Source organism: Balaenoptera acutorostrata, chromosome 3, assembly GCF_949987535.1.
Source record: "Balaenoptera acutorostrata chromosome 3, mBalAcu1.1, whole genome shotgun sequence".
Lineage (NCBI taxonomy): Eukaryota > Metazoa > Chordata > Mammalia > Artiodactyla > Balaenopteridae > Balaenoptera > Balaenoptera acutorostrata.
In genome coordinates, this window is record NC_080066.1 from 147,233,825 (window position 1) to 147,251,374 (window position 17,550).

A 17,550-nucleotide genomic window follows, 5' to 3' on the forward strand; every position below is an offset into this window, starting at 1 on the left:
TTTGAGACAGAATGGATGTTGGGTCGTCAACTATGACATTCAGTACATCTTTCAATAAAACAGTCAACAGGTGGTGCATTTGTTTTTTAAAACTTTCTAATTAGTGACCCACCACCAAGGAGGCTCTTTTGAAGACAAACCAACCAAATAAATAAAACAAGTGCACACACTTGCACGGGCTAACAGTAGCAGCATCTCCTAGGTGAAAGGGTAAGGTGGGAGATCGTGGTATGACAGCATGTGGCATGGTCCCACTGATAATGGGGGTTGGATTGGGATATAACTGGCTACAAACTCTGCAGGTGAGAGACAGGCTGCTCTTCTCCATTAGGAAGCTGTTTTTTGTTTTTTGGTGTTTCTGTTTGTTTGTTTTTTGCAGTGTTGTAAATAGGGAATGACAACTCTTATTAATATATAATGCCAAAGCCTGCCTGCCTACCTTGTAGGTTGTACAGCCAGGGAAATACATAGATGGCACCTGGGAGGATTTATACCTCCAGTAAATCTTTATCAGTTACTTGCTATGCCCCACGTAGTATTCTAGGTACTGAAAAGATAATAAACAAGACTAAGACTAGTAAGCAAGTTCCTGTTTTAATGGAACTTAGTTGTTACAGACAAATAACTAATATATTTCAAATTGTGGTAAGTGTTAAGAAGAAAAAAAGCAAGGTAATAGGTAGAGTGAAGAAAATAGCCTTAACAAATGCCTAGATCTGTGACTGTCTTGTCAAAAGCTCAGAGGTTTTAAGTTTTTCTTCTGAGAAAAGGACATTTGGTTTTATAGGCTTATTTAATTTAACAGCAAAGAAAAAAAAGTCTCTGGATTAGCTATTTGCCACAAGAAAGGAAAATTAAATTAGTTCCCGTGAATAGTTTCCTGAATGAAAATTAAATTTTGCCTGAGATGTTATAGTGAGCCTGGTAATAGTGACCTGATAATAGGATGAAGTTTATTTCTATTTTGATCATGTTCTTTTGTATCCTTTGCCTTATCTGGAGAACTTTGGCTACTTAAGTCAACTTCTGGGCTCCAGCTCTCTTAACCATAAAATGGCATTATTAATAATAATAATTAATTATATGGATTCTGGAAAGATTAGCTATTATCAGAATAATTATGAAATGCTTTATAAAGTTGTAGGCCAAAGGAAACATTAAGCATTCTTCATTAAAATTGAGCAAGTCATTTAACCTCTCTGGGTCTTAGTTTTTTCTTAGGTTTTTCATTTAACCTCTCTGGGTCTTAGTGGTGAAACAAAGTAGTTGTATTGTCAAGAATCTTAGGAAACAGATCCTCTCTTTCAGTGCTGTTGGAAATAGGAATTATTATAACTCTTCTGGAGAGCCAATTTGCAGAATAATTTCAAGTTCTTTAAAACGTGCAAACCTTTTTGCCCCAAGGATCAGAATTCGAAGAAGTGTTCACAGGTGCATGTTTAAAGATGTTCATCATACTGTTGTTTATAATGGCAAAAAGACAGTAAATGGATGTTGAACAATTGGCATTTGGTTCAGCTATGGTGCATTCATTCCCTGTGAAATTCTATGTAGCTACTAAAGATGATGATAGCATTAATAGATATTAATGGAATTGGAAAGAAGTTCACGGTGTACTAGCATTTGTGGTAATCTGCCTCTTCACTTTGGCCTACTGCAGTCAAGAGTAGTAATTATGATTACTTAGAAAAAATCTAGCAATAGTGGCAGGTAATTATTGGGCACTCCAGTATCCTAGGCACTAGGCTAAGCTTTATTCACATATTATCTCATTGAAGTTTTGTATTAACCCTACTGAGTAGGAACAGTTTGGAACCCAGTTTTGCAGATGAAGAAACCAAGGCTCATAGGAATAATGTACCTTGTCCAAGGCTTTAAATGCAGAAGTAGCAAAGTCAGAATTTGTAACCTAGTCATTTGACTGCAGAGCCTACGTTCTGAAACCACAGGCTAGGTTGCCTCTCTGTAAACTGTCTTTAGGTTCTAGATAGGGTAGCTATCACAGGTATATTGTGGAAACTCCTTCACATCCTTTCCTGTAACTGCACCCTTATTTGAGAGTACTTTGGTCCGAGTATGTGGCAGAGGAAGGAGTGGTCCACTCTTTAATACAGAGGTCAGCAGACCACGGCCAGTGAGCCAAATCAGCCTGCTGCCTATTTTTGTAAATCACGTGTTATTGCAACCCAGCCATGTTTATTCATTTATGTATTGTCTATGGCTGTTTTTGCACTGCAAGGGCAGAAATGAGTGTTTCAACAGAGACCATATGGCCATTTGTATCATCTTGTCCTTTACACAGGTTTGCTGAAAGAAATCTGGAAGGGTGTGTGCCCTATTACAGTGACCATTTTTCTTTCCCTAAAGAGAGTAACTTAAAAGACAAAACAACCCTAAGGACTTCCCTGGTGGTGCAGTGGTTAAGAATCTGCCTGCCAGTGCAGGGGACACGGGTTCAAGCCCTGGTTCGGGAAGATACCACATGCCACAGAGCAACTAAGCCCGTGCGCCACAACTACTGAGCCTGTGCTCTAGAGCCCGCGAGCCACAGCTACTGAAGCCCATGCGCCTAGAGCCCGTGTTCCGCAACGAGAAACCACTGCAATGAGAAGCCTGCGCACCGCAACCAAGAGTAGCCCCCGCTCGCCACAACTAGAGAAAGCCTGCATGCAGCAATGAAGACCCAACACAGCCAAAAAAAAATACACGACAAAACAACCCAGTTTTAGGGCTACTATCCTACACAGGCCACAGGGATACAGGTAGTTGTAGGGTTTTCCGAGGCGGTGAACAAGAGCAGTCTATTTCAGGACAACTGAAGGCCCTCTGTGCGCGGCTGACTGGCATTCTCTAACTGGGTCTTCGTTGCCTTGAAACTCTGCCTGCTGCTGCTCCTCTGAGATGGAATGTGTATTCACAAATGAGACGCTCCATTAGTCATGGTGCATTTCCTGGGCCCTGGAGACATGGGCATGACATCACCAAGGGCCAATTAAAAAAGGCTCCTCTGTCACACAAGCCCCTGAACCTCTTTAGAGGTCTGTATGGAGTGTGTGTTCTGTTCCTAGCCCTCAGGGTGTGATTTGAGACTGCCTTCCTCATCCAGCCATATTCTGGGCACAGAAGTCTAGCTTCCAGACCCGAGAGGCCAGGACAGGTTTGAAAATTTGCAGAGCTGGAGGCAGATTCCCATTTAGTATTTTTTTCCAGGGCTCAGGTTTTTATTCCCAGTTTTCCACTCTTAATGACGTTACTTTATATGGGGAAGGGAGGGTGGTGAAAGATGCAGTCTGTGTTAGGTAAAAGACACTTGGCAGTTAGAATTTCTGGATAAGTATAGGTTGGTAATGTAACAAAATCGGAAGCATATTTTGCCATTTTCTTACATGGCTTTTGTGTGTAGCTTAACATCGTAAAACAACATCTTTTAACAGTAAAGGCTCCTAGCAAAATTAGTGTGGCTTAGAATAGGGCAATTACCAAAGGAACTTTACTGAGGGGAATTAGTCACTCATTACATCTTTTATCTTCAGGAAGAAAAGAAACTTCTTTTTTTTCAATTCTTTTTTCTTAGAATTTAAGCATTTTAGGTGTACCCCATGCCACACCCCCTCTTCCTAATTTATATATATGTACTTATTTATGAAAATGACTTGTGGAATTTAGCCTCAGAGATAACTGTTCATTCTGTGCACCAGGAAGTTTACTGAAAGACTTGTTTTCTAATTGGTAATAGCTCAGTCTCTTGCTAACAAGCCATAATTGTAAAATTCCCTCTTTAAAAATTATTCAAGGAAACAGGCTCAGGACTCAACGTGAGATTACACTGGACAGACTTTTATAGTTTAATCCAGGGACTGAACCCAAAACTTGTGTTTTCCAGTCTTCACAGGCAATCTACGGTTGAATGAGAATGATTCTTTTAGTATTTTTTCATGTTTGAATTCTTTTTAATGAAGTCTAAGAGAAATTACGAGACACAGACATTTTTGTGAGTGTTATGTTATCTGTGGCTACCCTAAACCACAGAGAATGCCACCCCTACAGCTTAAAATAAAATCCTTGTTGTTTCTGCAAAGATAAAGGTGATGATTATTTTTTTAAATTGTAGAGACTTTTATTTTAAGAATCACTTGAAAGCGTATGAATTTATTCCTATTTCCTAAGAACAGATATACCAGTAATTAAAGGAATTTCCTCTAGAACTGTGCAATATACTATAAAAGAGGGCACCTTTTAGCATTTCAGAGATTCCCCCCCCCTTAAAGATCTCTATGTAGTTTAAAACATTAATTATTAAAATTTCTAAACATCTCTGGTATTTTTAACGGTATGTGTGTGTGTGTGTGTGTGTGTATATATGTGTGTGTCTGTGTGTATATATATATGTATATATATATATTTTTAGATTTTATAGGTGAGGAAACTGAGGTACAGAAAGATTGAATCCTCTACCTTGTGTCATTCATAGAAGCAGATATTGAATGCTTAAATCATTCTTACCAAAACCCTTAAGAGGATATTCCTCTGTGTCTTTACATAAAATTGTTCTTGTTTTCCTTTGCTAGCTTCCAAGCTCTGCCTCGTTAACAACAAATTTTGTATTCCACAACCCCTTTGACGGAGACAAAAGAGCAGGTTAGCCTGCGCAGACTGGAGCAAGCCTGGAGAGGGGCCAGTTACCACAGGCATAAAGGTGTGGGGCTGGGGCTCTGGGAGATCTTCTCCTGCCTTACTCTTGGCAGAGGACTTAATTCTCCTCAACCCCATCCCCCATTTTCTCACACCTGAACTAATATTTTGCCACCTCTCAGAGGGTTGTCATGAACACTGATGAGTTTAACGCCGAAAAAACGCTTCAAGCCTTTTGGAAAAAAGGTCTGTCTTATATAAGTACACAATTAGTACTGGCCACAGCACCGGTCACAAGCCTCTTGAGTGGGCAGTAGGCACCCTTGCATGAAGTTAACCAGATGCTTGTTTTGGTGAGGACAGACTCTGGAATGAGGTCTGCTGCTGCCTTGAGAGGACACGTCTGGTTTGAAACGTTGAAAGCCAGGTGATCCTTTTAGCAGCTACGCAGTAATGTCTCTTCACTGCTTCTGTTTCCTGCTAATTTGGGGAGCAGCAGCTGCCTCCCTCGGAATCCCTCCCAGAGCGTTGGCATGCCGTGCTGATCTCCTCACTAAGCCCTAAACTTTTCCGGCAGAAGAAAAGTCTCGAAAGGCTAGTCCAGAATAAGATAGCGAGAAGTTGTGAGAGATAGTCTGATTGGTTTATGAAAAGGTAAGGATGAGTCATGTCACTCCTCAAGGCACTGGCATCCATTTATTACACCAAAGCAAACACTGAAAGAAGAAAGCCTTTAGTCTCATTAAGGAACCCAGACAAAAATCCCACTTAATCCATCTTGCTTTTCCTTTTCCTCTAACTCAGCTGGTGTGCAGGTGTAGGGCAGCTTGGCAGAAGCTTTGAACATTTGGAAAACGGAGTCATTACTGAAAGTCACTGACACACACTTCCCTTGGAATGCTGCTGATGTCATGGAAAACTGGGACCTTAGCAGTAACCCCTAACAACCAGAGCTACAGTAAACAGTAAATGTTACCTCCACCAAGGCATTGGTTTTTAAAGAGTTTTAACAGGCTAGGGCTTGCCAGCCACAACTCATAAAAATGTTCTTATAATTTTACCCTGCTCTCTAAAAGCACTGGATAACTGCTGAGGTTTCTCTGCCACTCGAGTATGCAAAGCCAAATCCACGTCACTTTCAAGGTTCACTATTCAGAATTTACGACACTTCTTTTCCATTCCTCTTCATACCCCCTGCCATGCTCACAGGATTAGGCCTGGGAGATTTAATACTTTTTCAAAGAAGTCTCTTGTCTTACTGAGCTGCCTCCATTTCTGGTGATGGGGTGAATCTGTGTGCTAGGTTTTGCCTAGTGTTTTATTAGCCTAGCGGTTAACCCAGTCTGGTTAATTTGTAGCCCTTGATCAATAGGTTATATTCCAACCAATTTGAAATAGTTGGGCAAAGTGACACCCTGTAGTTCAAACACTGAACTAGGTGCATAGCAAGAGAACAAGCAGCACGTGCTGTCGTATAGAGTTGTTGAGAATGGTTGTTGTCAACAGTTTAAGAAAGGAAAAGAAGACATAGAAACCAAGAGATCGGGAGGAATTTTCTCCCATGATTGGCTTTTTTTTTTTTTAGGGGAGAGGTTAGAGGAATATTATTATGTAAACCAAAACCAGCATGGCTTCTTTTAGACCTGTCCACAAGGTGGGAAGAAGCAGAATGCTTGTGCAAGGCATTGTCAAGGTGACCATATAACTTACCGTCCAAACTGGATACTTTGGAGAGTGAAGGGGCTCTACTAATAATTACTCTGGCGCAATGGGAATAAAGCTGGACTGTCTCAAGCAAAGCAGGAATATGGTCACCTCCATCACTGCTAAGACCCACCCAGCCCAAGCCCTTTGAGGAGGCAGTCTTCACAATGCCAGAGAGAGTGGACCCATTCATGCAACCTGGGTTGTCTCAGTTCCAAGAAAACAAGTTCACTCTTAGAATTAGTGGCCTAGATAGGGAACTCTTACTGCAAGATTTCCCCTTAGTTAAAACCTCAAGTAGAGTAAACTTGAACTCATAGTCTTTATTTACCCAGTTTTGAATATGACTTTTATTGCCATAGACCAGTGGTTCTTAAAATGTGATGAGATACCTGAGGGTCCCCAGAGATCCTTTCAAGAGATCTGTGAGGGTGAACTTTTTTCATCATAATATTAAGGCATTATTTGCCTTTTTCATTCTCATTTTCTCACAAGTGTACAGTGGAGTTTTCTAGAGGACATGTGAAGTATGATATTGTAATGAAGAGCCAGATTAATGAAGAACCAGATATTGGAATGTATTAAGCCAGACATTAAAGAGATTGGCCAGACTGTAAAACAGTGGCACTTGTCTCACTAAGTTTTTTCATTTTAGAAAATACAACTATTTTTCATAAAAATACATTATTTATGTTGAGGTTATAGGTTTATTAGTGTTACTTTTAAACAAATCAACAAATACTTAAAAATTATTGTTTTAATTTCTTTTTTTTAGTTTTTTAAAATTTTATTGAAGCATAGTTGATTTACAGTGTTGGGTTAATTTCTTCTGTACAGCAAAGTGAGTCATTATACATACACATATATATATATTCTTTTTCATATTCTTTTCCATTATGGTTTGTCACAGAATATATATATATTTTTTTTATAAATTTATTTATTTATTTTTGGGTGTGTTGGGTCTTCGTTTCTGTGCGAGGGCTTTCTCCAGTTGCGGCAAGCGGGGGACACTCTTCATCGCAGTGCGCGGGCCTCTCACTATCGTGGCCTCTTTTGTTGTGGAGCACAGGCTCCAGACGCGCAGGCTCAGCAGCTGTGGCTCACGGGCCTAGTTGCTCTGCGGTATGTGGGATCTTCCCAGACCAGGGCTCGAACCCGTGTCCCCCGCATTGGCAGGCAGACTCTTAACCACTGCGCCACCAGGGAAGCCCTGTCACAGAATATTGAATATAGTTCCCTGTGCTATACAGTAGGACCTTGTTGTTTATCCATACTATATATAATAATTTGCCGCTGCTAATCCCAAACTAGAGATTATCATACTAAGCAAAGTAAATCAGAAAGAGAAAGACAAATACCATATTATATCAGTTATATATGGAATCCAAAATACGATGCAAATCAACATATCTAGGAAACAAAAACAGACTCACAGATATAGATAACAGACTTGTGGTTGCCAAGGAGGGATGGGGTAGGGAAAGGAAGGAATGGGAGTTTGGGATCATCAGTTTTAACTTCTGATATGGTCAACATATCCCTCATAAATAAAAGCTGTATGAGTCCTTAATAGTTTTTAAGAGTATAAATTGGTCCCAGGTGGAAAAGGTTTGAGAACTGCTGTTCTAGACCTTTCTCTCTCCTGAAGGAACATGCTGGTAAATTGAGGTGATAAATTCCCTGTGAGAGAGACCATCTTTATTCATTATCTCATCTACTACAGCACCCAGCAGAATGCCTTGCCCACAGTTAGTGCTGTTTATAAATATGCATAGATGAGCTCCTGTGACAGCTCTGAAAAGTTACCACGTTCTCTCATGTTTGGGTGTTACATTAACATTATTGTTTTTTTTAATTGAGGTATAGTTGATGTACACTGTTGTGTGTTTGTTTTTTGTGTGTGTGTCTTTGTCTTTCGATATATAATGTGTTCTGGTACTTTTTGTTAAATAATATTATTGATATTTTGACATAACAGTAATGATGTCATTTTTTTTCCTTCCAAAGTTTTATGTAATAGATCAAATTCTCATATGAAACAATGTTAGATTTAAAAAAAAAACATGAAGAATAATAGAACTCATTACTTTTATTTTTTTAACCTGCCAATTCTTCTTTATCCTCATCTCAGGTGTCACCTTCTTCAATTAGCCTTCCTGGACCTTCCCAGGCTGGCCTGGCACCCCTCCCATGTGCTTTCTAAGTAACCTTTATTACTGGAAGTACTACTCTGGTCATGCCATTGACATTTTGGTTTCCCCCAGTTAACTTTGCATGCCTTTATGTCAGAAGTACTGTCTTTAATTTCCTTATTCCCAGAATTGAATAGTACTTGGTAAAGGGTAAGCACTAGAGTATCTGTTAAATGAAAATGTATAGAAGGAAGGAAGAGTTCGCTAATTTAACTATTTAGTGAAGTGTCCAGTGCCCCACCTGCCTCCCCAAAATAGAGGGTATTTATTGCATCTTTAAAATATCACAAACAGGTCTTAGGAATTATCCAACATCTTGTTTCCATAGCTGGACAACTTTTAGATCTTATTCATCAGCCTGTTGAACTATTCCTTTTTAGAAGACATAGATATCATTCCCCCAATTTTTCTGATATTTTTAACTATTGTGACTTGCTAAATCAAAGCAGCTGAATTTGACACAAGTTCAATATAGTTTCCTTCAAGAATTAACTCATTTTTCTGGGCTTGAGATACCCTGTGGATGTTTATTCCACCCAGGACATTTTAGAGTTCAATGAGAGACCTATTCTGAATGAGGATATTGATGGGGAGGTGAGCACACATAGACTTCACCTTGTAACGACCCCCAGTGTAACGCCCTTGCTCATGTTCTTTACACAACTATAGATAGTGCCCATCGTGGCCAGTCCTTTGTTTCCCCACTGTATGTCAACCCAGAGCCTCTTCTTTTTCCTTCCAAGACGACTGAGATCTACATTGATGTGATTGAAGTCCCTCCGCAGGGTGCCTCTGGGGCCCTTCACAGTAACTATGCATCCCTTCAGGGTGATGTTGACATTTCCAGAATGTCGAGAGTCTGATTGTTGAGAACTGGCTTCATTCTTGCAGTAGATGCAGCAAAGGGAGGTGAAGTATTTTTGTTTTCATTTTTTAATGTCATATTTTAACATGGTTTCCATAGTACTGAAAAGAAAATTTTTAGTGGAAGAAACCACAATTAGAGATTGCTTTGTTATGACCTTATGTATAAACCAATATACAGTGGGCCCTGCATATCCGTGGATGTGGAACCTGTGGATACGGAGAGCCAACTGTACTGGGGCATTTTATGTAGGGGACTTGAGCGTCTGAGGATTTTGCTGTCTATGCGGGGTGTCCTGGAACCAATCCCCTGTGGATGCCAAGGGGCCATATTTCCACCTATCTCTCCACACTCATAAACTCCTTTTCAGAGTAGGAATCTTTTAAGCCCTTAAAGGTTGGTTACCTTTTTCTGAGAATGTGATATTTCTCAATATCAGAAGTTATTTCTTTTGGCAAAAAGGGAAAAATTCCATTATATATATATATATATATATATATATATATATACACACACATATATATATATGTATATATATACACACACACAAACATACATACATACCACATCTTCTTTATCCACTCATCTGTTTGATGGACACTTAAGTTGCTTCCATATCTTGGCAATTGTAAATAATGCTACTATGAACATTGAGGTGCATGTATTTTTTCGAATTAGTGGGATTTTTGTTTGTTTGTTTGTTTTGTTTTGTTTTCAGATATATACCCAGGAGTGGAATTGCTGGGTCATATGGTAGTTCTATTTTTAGTTTTTTGAGAAACTTCCATTCCGTTTTCCACAGTGGCTACACCAATTTACATTCCCACCAACAGTGTACGAGGGTTCCCTTTTTTCTGCATCCTTGCCAACGTTTGTTCCTTGTGTTCTTTTTTTTTTTTTTTTTAATTTTATTTATTTATTTATTTATTTATGGCTGTGTTGGGTCTTCGTTTCTGTGTGAGGGCTTTCTCTAGTTGCGGCAAGCGGGGACCACCCTTCATCGCGGTGCGCGGGCCTCTCACCGTTGCGGCCTCTCTTGTTGCGGAGCACAGGCTCCAGACGCGCAGGCTCAGCAGTTGTGGCTCACGGGCCCAGTCGCTCCGCGCCACGTGGGATCCTCCCAGACCAGGGCTCGAACCCATGTCCCCTGCATTGGCAGGCAGATTCTCAACCACTGCGCCACCAGGGAAGCCCCTTGTGTTCTTTTTGATGATGGCCATTCTTACAGTTGTGAGGGATAACTCATTGTGGTTTTGATTTGCATTTCCCTGATGATTAACAATGTTGACCATCTTTTCATGTGCCTCTTGGCCACCTGCATTTCCTCTTCAGAAAAATGTCTATTCAGGTCTTCTGCCCATTTTTAAATTGGGTTGTATGGGTTTGTTTGTTTTTTATGTTGAGTTGTGTGAGCTGTTTATATATGTTGGATAGTAATCCCTTATCAGTCATATCATTTGCAAATATCTTCTCCCATTCAGTAGGTTCTCTTTTTGTTTTGTTGATGGTTTCCTTTGCTGTGCAAAAGCTTTTACGTTTAATTAGGTCCCATTTGTTTCTGTTTTTGGATCTGTCTCCTAAAACAAAGGAAATAAAAGCATTCTGCTTGGTTTTAGGTTGAGTCTTTTCTCTGAGTGCTGTTAGTTATATGAGTCTCCAAGTCTCTTTCTTTTCCTTAAGACCTAACATTTTGTATAATTATTTACCAAACTTATGTGTGAATTCTTGATCAGGAAAGAGAGAATATGTCGCAATTCTTATCAAGTCCTCATTTAAAAAGGGTTTGGTGGGGGAATAGTAGTATTTTGTCTGAGATAGAGTCCTAAAGGAACACTGATTTTTTTGGACAGGGCACTGGCTGGATGGGAATGGGAGAGCTGGATATTTGTCCTGACTTTGCTACTCTCTAAATATTAGTGTGATTTCAGCAGATCACCTTACTTCCCTTTGCTACTCTTAAATTTCCCCATCTGTAAAATCAGGCTGGATTAGAAGGTCTCAAAGGCCCCTTGCAGATCATCTAATTCTATAGTTTGTTTTGTACTCTGTCAGGATTTCATGTTCTTGATGTTCTTAGTTGACAAGTAAGGTGTGGGAGGAAATGACAGTCTTGAGTAACCAAAATGGATTTTGTCTACCCGTATGCGCTAATCCCCAAAAGAAGAAGAAAATGCAAATGAGCCAGGGGCCGAACACGAAAACGGTGACAGCAAGGAGAACATTGAAGCAGACAGCTGAAAGCTTCATTTCCTGGCCCGTCTGCCATGAGAAAGGCTGAGACTGCCAAAGCCTCCAGGCAATCAAGGCCAGAACTTTGGCTCACTCTTATTTTGAACTACCCCCATACCACACAGGAAAATTGTCGCTCTCTCTTCATATTTGTGCATTTTGGCTGCACTCCTATTTATGCCAAGTCCTTGCCTAATCCCCTTCCTTCCAGCTGTCACTATATTCTGCCTGTTGCTTTCTGGGCTTTGGCAAGCAGCTGCAATTTTCAGTGGAGGCCCAGGGGTGGTGGCCTTGGCAGTGGGGCGTTGTTAGGGTGTGTGGACTCTGTCCGAACCAACAGTCACTTTTACCTGGTTTATAGGCAGTTTGAGGAGTGTTCTCACTCTCCTTCCTTGGCAAATGTCAGAACTGATGGCTTTAATTTTTTTCCCTCTCCTCCCTCTTTGGGGAGTTTATCCCCCCTCTACATTCCTCAGCCTTTTAGTCTGAGAACGTCCTGTGGAAGATTTGGTTTGTCTTAGGTTCTTTTGCCAGGCTGCTCATCTTCTTCTTTTTTCCACATAAAACGTATTTATCTATTGGGAGAGCTTAAGATGGATAACCAGAGCTTACAAGCCTAGAAACTTGACCCCTTCTCATCTCTGACAGTATATCCCAAGCCATTAGGTCTCCCAAGGCCCAGAGAGCTCTTGGTCATTCGCTGTCCATCCAGCCTCTAGATGGAGAGCTAGCTTCGGTGTCCTTTCACCTCTGGCATGTGAGGTTTTCCCATGGAGCTTGTCTGCATACATCTCATATTGGCTCTTAGTGATGGTAACCGAACAAAGAGACACTTGGTTCTCATCATATTAGAAAGCTGAGCAAGAATCAGGAAATCTGCTTGAAGAATCTTGGCTGAATATAAGGAGAAGCCATGTTATTATGAAGGTTTTAAATCATTCCAGTGTGCACAGACTGACCTTGCTGGCCTGAATATTGAAAGCAGAACAAAACTCCCACCCAGTCATTGTTTTTGGCTGATGAAGAGAGCCTTTTTAGGTACAGTGGGTTGTTCTCTGCCCCTCTTTCTGGAAACTGCATCAACTACCTTGCCTTCTACCTAGCAGTGCACACACTCCTGTTTTCCTTTGTTTTTTTAAATAAATTTATTTATTTATCTATATTTGTTTTTGGCTGCGTTGGGTCTTCGTTGCTACGCGCGGGCTTTCTCTAGTTGTGGCAAGTGGGAGCTACTCTTTGTTGCAGTGCGCGGGCTTCTCATTGTGGTGGCTTCTCTTGTTGCAGAGCACGGGCTCTAGGCGCACGGGCTTCAGTAGTTGTGGCACGACACGCTCCTGTTTATATAAGAGGAACCTCACATAGTTCTCAGAGCCTGGTGAAAAAAAACTCAAGGTGTGTCTGTGTTTGGGTTTGTCTGATGGTTTCTCCTATCTGTATGAATTTTGTATTTTATTTCAAAGAATTTAAATTTTAATTGATGTTAAATTCAAATAGGTGAGTCTATTTGATAAAATTCTTTGGTGATAGGATACTGTTTAACTTTATAGGTACTATATAAAGTCTTTTTATTCGTGCTGGGAATATAATACTACCAAGCCATTTTTTCTTTCAATTCTGCTGTTTTATCTCAATCCTGGACTTACTTGGCTATATTGTTTCTAATGCCCAGTTAACCCTTCTGTCACTCATCCTTTCTCCCAGTCCACATTTTTTGCATTGTCTATAATTCATAGAATCATAGTTTGATAAAGCATTAGTACTGGAAGGGTCCTTAGATGTTAACTACCCAAGCTTCATTTTATAGATGAAAAAAGAGCCTACAAAAGTAACAGGATTAGGCCAAGGTCACATACCTGCCAGAGCTTAGGCTCACAAGTGTTTTTCCACTATACTACTCCAGACTCCATGTGTCAGGAATTTTCCAAAGCACTAGACTAGTAATAGCTACTTCAACAGGCAGGAAGTGCATCTTACTGGAAAGGGCAGAGGTTTTGGAGCCAGAGAGATTTGGGTTTGAATATCTTGTTCTGCCACCTACTGGCAGGGTAAATTGGGCAAGTAACTAAAGCTTTTAGGGACTCTGTTTCTTCCTCTGTAATATGGGAATAATAATAAGAATACTTTAGGGTTATTATGAGTATTGCACTATATGATCTGTATAATGTGCCTGTTATACATATTGTGTTCAACAAATTATTATTATTATTATAAAAAATCTACTGATCATAGGAAATATTATCTCATATATATAAATAATAATTTAAAATAGGTATTTTATAATTAGCTATTCTGAGCCGTTCTTGTTCAATTGTATTCTCCTAAAGTTAGCAGTAAAATATGAATGGAGTGAGTTGTCCGGAAATGAATTCCTGAAAGTTATTTATACCGTGACAGTGATTCATGCATTTCCCTTTTCTTTATAGCTTTCATCTGTACTTAGCTACAGTGTATCTTGTCCAAAAATTTTTGTACATGTTGAACTCACCCTAGGAAGACATCTGGAGTATACTTGGGTTTGGCCCCTGGTTTTCATTTAGCTAAACACTAGGATATAAATCTAGAATATAATCTACATAGAATGTTAAATTCATATTTTTGAGAAGCTTGAGATATTTAGTGTTATTCTGAAACTCTTTGTGTGATGAACAGCTTCGATGTGAAATTATATGTACCTGTTTGGAGTATAGGTTGAAGTTATCTTGTGTTCATCATAAAAGGGCCCAAGATTGTTCTGTTAAAAGGAAGTAGAACTATGTTGTTGAACCCAATAGCATGGGGAGGAGGAATGAGTTAGGAAACAAAAGCTAAGATTGAATTAGCAAAGGCCAGAAGCAACAAAAGAAAGTTTGGAAGCTTCAGAAGGAGTGATTCAGGGGAATTTCAGTTGTGGGCCTCTCAGATTGCATAGATGTCGTTGGCTGACTGGAATGCACTTAAGCTTAAAGTGGATGGAAGGACCTTGAGAAACTAGACAGAAAGAATTTCGCTTCTCTAATAAAGAGAGGGCTTGGGAGAAAGAGCTTTGGCTTAGATTTTAGACAGAAGTTAAGTGCAACTAGAAAGAGGCACTATGTGCTTTCCTCCATATGGAACCCTTAATTGCTAAGGCACTTTCAAGTTCATGTAATTTGGTCCATAACTATGGTTAGATACATAGACTTTTCTTTCCTTGGTCGCTTTTTCAGTAAGGTGAAAGTTAAAGAGTGCAGCAGCGGTGGAGAGTGGAATGGATATTCCTTGTGCCTGTTCCTACCCGCTGTTATATATTAGGTTACGAGCCTTAGGCCAGCAGTTTCTTAAAGATAAAAGTAGGCGTGAGTTTGGAGGAATATTGGATAATTGAATATGACCAGGAAGTAGAAGGTGCTATTTTGCTAAATTTTGGGTTCATTCAGATGGGATCAAACCAGAGGAATTTGGCAAGCATTGGGACTCACCACTTAGAACCACACTGAAATAGTTGTGGTAGCAAAAGAATTTCTCCAGGAGACTTATTCCACTTGAGGCATAACAGCCAGAGATTCCTGACCCTTGAGGGGAGAGTGCCAAAGCTGATAAATTTTAGAACAATCAACTGAAGTCTATAAACTCAGGAGAAGTAGTTCAATTAGATGGTACTGGGACTAAATTGTTTCCATAATTTTCACACAGAAGACATAGTATGAGTAAATGTGTCCTATAATCCACTGTTTAGAATTAGCTCCTCCCTAATATTATGTCCTTTCCTTGAGATTTAATATATTGCAGTTTAATAAATGAGAAGATTATAAAAGAATTTAATTTTAAGAACTTGTGTTTGACTTCTTCTGTATTCGTGAAATTCTGACATGTTAACCTTACCATTTTTTAAGACTTTTCTGGAAGAGTTCTGCGTGACCTAAAATTTACCTTCCTGTTTAATCATTCTCTGAGGCTTTTTATACTCTGGTAAAATTAACTACACTTCATCATCATCAGTATTGCTTATCCCTTGTCACCTGACATCTATCCCTGTATTGTCCAATTGTATCCCCTTCAATTGCCCAGTCCACTGACTTACATACATTAGGTTTTCATTAAATATTTTTTATTTAATGGTGAATGAGGAAGTACTTTATATTTTAAACAACTGACTATTGTGGAGACAGACAACACAACAGGAAGTAATTACTGTGGCTAAAGAGTCAAACAGGAGACTAAAAATGGGAGCTTTAAAAATTTTTAACAGCTTTATTGAGTCATAATTGACATCCAGTAAAGAGCACATATTTAATACAATTTGATAAGGTTTAACATATGTATACACCCATGAAGTCATCACCACAATCAAGATAATAAACATGTCCATCATCCCCAAAAGTTTCTATGTAGCTGTTTTAATCCATCTCTCCCATCCTTCCCCACCTTACCCTCCTCAAGCAAACCACTCATCTGTTTTTGTCACTATAGATTAGTTTGCATTTTCTAGAGTCTTATATAAATAGAATCATACAGGGTAAACTCTCTTTGGTCTAGCTTTTTCACTCAGCTTAATTATTTTGAGATTCATCCATGGTGTTGCATCTATCATTATTTTATTGGTTTTTATTGTTAAGTAGTATTCCATTGTATGCATATAACACAATTTACTTATCCAGTCACCTATTGATGGATATTTTGGGTTCTTTCCAGCTTATGAATATTATAAATAAAGCTACTATGAACATTTGACTACAAGTCATTGAATAGAGGTATGCTTTCTTTTTTCATGGATAAATACCTGAGAGTAGAATGGCTAGATTATAGGATGGTGCATGTTTAGCTTTGTAAGAAACAAACTGTCTTCCAAAGTGGCTGTACCCTTTTGCATTTCCCCAGCAATGAAGTAGAGTTCCTGTTGTTCCACATGCTTGCCGGCATTTAATAATGTTGGTGCTTTGAATCTTAGCCATTCTAATAGATGTTTAGTGGTATCTCATTATTATTTTAATTTTCAAGTCCCTAATGACATATGAGGTTGAGCATCTTTTAAAATACTTATTTGTCATCTGTATGTCTTATTTGGTGAGATGTCTATTAAGATCTTTTACCCATTTTTAAATCAGATTGTTTAAGAGTTTTTAGAGTCCCTTGAGTCCCTTGTATATTTTGGATACAAGTCCTGTATCCAGTACGTGTTTTGCAAAGATTTTCTTTCAGTCTGTGGCTTGTCTTTTCATTCTCTTAACAGTGTCTTTTGCTAAGAAGTTTTTAATTTTAATGAAGTCCAGCTTGACAATTTTTTCTTTCATGGAGAGTGCTTTTGCTGTTATATCCAGAAACTCATGGCCACGCCCAAAGTCACCTAACTTTTCTCCTGTGTTATTGTCTAGAGTTTTATAGTTTTGTGTTTTATATTTAGTTCTATCATCCATTTTGAGTTAATTTTTGTGAAGGGTGTAAGGTAAGTGTCTAAATTATTTTTTGTCTTTTTAATGTGGATGTCCAGTTGTTCCAGCACCATTTGTTAAAAAGACGATCCTTCTACGTTGAATTGCCTTTGGCTCCTTTGTCAAAATTCAGTTAACTATATGTGAGTTATGAACTCTCTACTCTTTTCCATTGATCTAGTTATCCGTTCTTTCACTGATAGCACACTCCCTAGATTACTGTAGCTTTATAGTAAGTCTTGAAGTCAGGTAGTTTTGGTCCTCCATCTTTGTTTTTCTTCAATATTGTGTGGGCTACTATGGGTCTTTTGCCTTTCCATATAAGCTTTAGAATCAGTTTGTCCATATCCATTAAGTAATTTATGGGGATTTTGATTGGAATTGCATTGAATCTATAGATCGAGTTGGGAAGAATCAGCATTTTGAGAATATTGGGTCTTCCTATCCATGGACTATCTCTCCATTTATTTAGATCTTCTTTGAGTTCTTTCATCAGAGTTTTATAGTTTCCTCCTATAGATTTGTATATACTTTGTTA

At 39.1% G+C, this 17,550-nt stretch overlaps 1 protein-coding gene and 1 pseudogene across 4 annotated transcripts in view; one reads left to right on the forward strand and one right to left on the reverse strand.

The window, feature by feature from the left end:
* RAD51B (RAD51 paralog B) overlaps positions 1-17,550 on the forward strand; it is a 752,909-nt gene that overhangs the window by 301,111 nt on the left and 434,248 nt on the right. The gene's annotated exons all lie outside the window — the stretch shown is intronic.
* On the reverse strand, positions 8,878-9,414 carry LOC103010007 (60S ribosomal protein L9-like; annotated as a pseudogene).